This window comes from Sinocyclocheilus grahami, unplaced genomic scaffold (assembly GCF_001515645.1).
Source record: "Sinocyclocheilus grahami isolate Dianchi unplaced genomic scaffold, SAMN03320097.WGS_v1.1 scaffold747.1, whole genome shotgun sequence".
Classification (NCBI taxonomy): domain Eukaryota; kingdom Metazoa; phylum Chordata; class Actinopteri; order Cypriniformes; family Cyprinidae; genus Sinocyclocheilus; species Sinocyclocheilus grahami.
In genome coordinates, this window is record NW_015505926.1 from 326,122 (window position 1) to 327,222 (window position 1,101).

Here is a 1,101-nt window from a genome sequence, read left to right on the forward strand (position 1 = left end):
ATACATTCGTTCTTTTAAAACAGCTACTGTGAATTCTCCATCACGTCTAATTAATGTATACACAGTACTGCACTAAAATAGCAGAGCTAATGCACATAAACAATATTTTTTACCTGAAAATGTGGGTTCTCGCTGTCAGCAAGAGCGTATCCAAAAGCAACTTCCTGTTGGGGCCGGAAGCAGAGCTGTGACATCAGAGCGACGCGGAGGTCAGAAGCCCTCTCTTACAGCCATCTTGGATCCTGTGCCCTGAATAAGTGAGTGCTTCTGTGTTACATCTGCTGTCATCCAACGCTGTTTTGACGCGGTTGACCTCTCGTTTACTACTTGTATCGATGCTTTAGTGTTCCTCTGTGCTGAACGGGAAATATGTATTTATTTGGCTTGATTGTTGAGGAAATATCTTAATGAACACAACCGGTGGACTGTTCAAAATGGGGGAGCGAGACGCGCCGTCGCTCGCTGTGTGCGAGGAATGTAACGAAACGTTCAAATCATACGAAATATAGTTTTATAAACGACTAGAGCGATATTTGGGAAAACTCTTCAATGTAATGACAAAAATAGCTTGCTTTGTGTGCGTCTAGTAATAATCACTCATTGGAAAGTTGATCTCGCCTATTAAACAAATAATTGATAAACATACAGAGGTACACATGTCAAGGTAACATTATATTATGAAAGATCAGAAACGAATTTCCTGCTGTCCGCGTTGTTTTGTTATTATGTGGGTAGTGTTTGCTCTAATAGAGGACAGTGCTGCTCTGTTACACGTGAAATGTGCACCACTTTACACGCGCGCCTGTGGACAGCCTGTAAAACAAGGCTTTTGTGTAGTTATGATATTGAATATGCTATATTATGTGTTTGGGTTTTTATCAAACTCACAGTTTCCGTACAGTGGACTTGTGAAGCGTTATCATTCGAGCTCGATACTTGATCAGATGTGAACACAGCAGTGGGTTTAATTCAAGCCGGCTGTTAACAGCTGACAGCAGAGGCCTAGTGTACTGCTCACTTTGAATAGTTGTAGCCACATGAGCACAAAGCACAGACTAACACATGTCTAAAACATGTTATTGACTTAATTTTTTTGCAAAA

General features: G+C 41.0%; 1 protein-coding gene across 1 annotated transcript in view; it reads right to left on the minus strand.

The window, feature by feature from the left end:
* The window catches only part of LOC107560859 (tuftelin-interacting protein 11-like), a 9,252-nt gene that overhangs the window by 6,379 nt on the left and 1,772 nt on the right, over positions 1 to 1,101 (minus strand). The window lies entirely within an intron of this gene.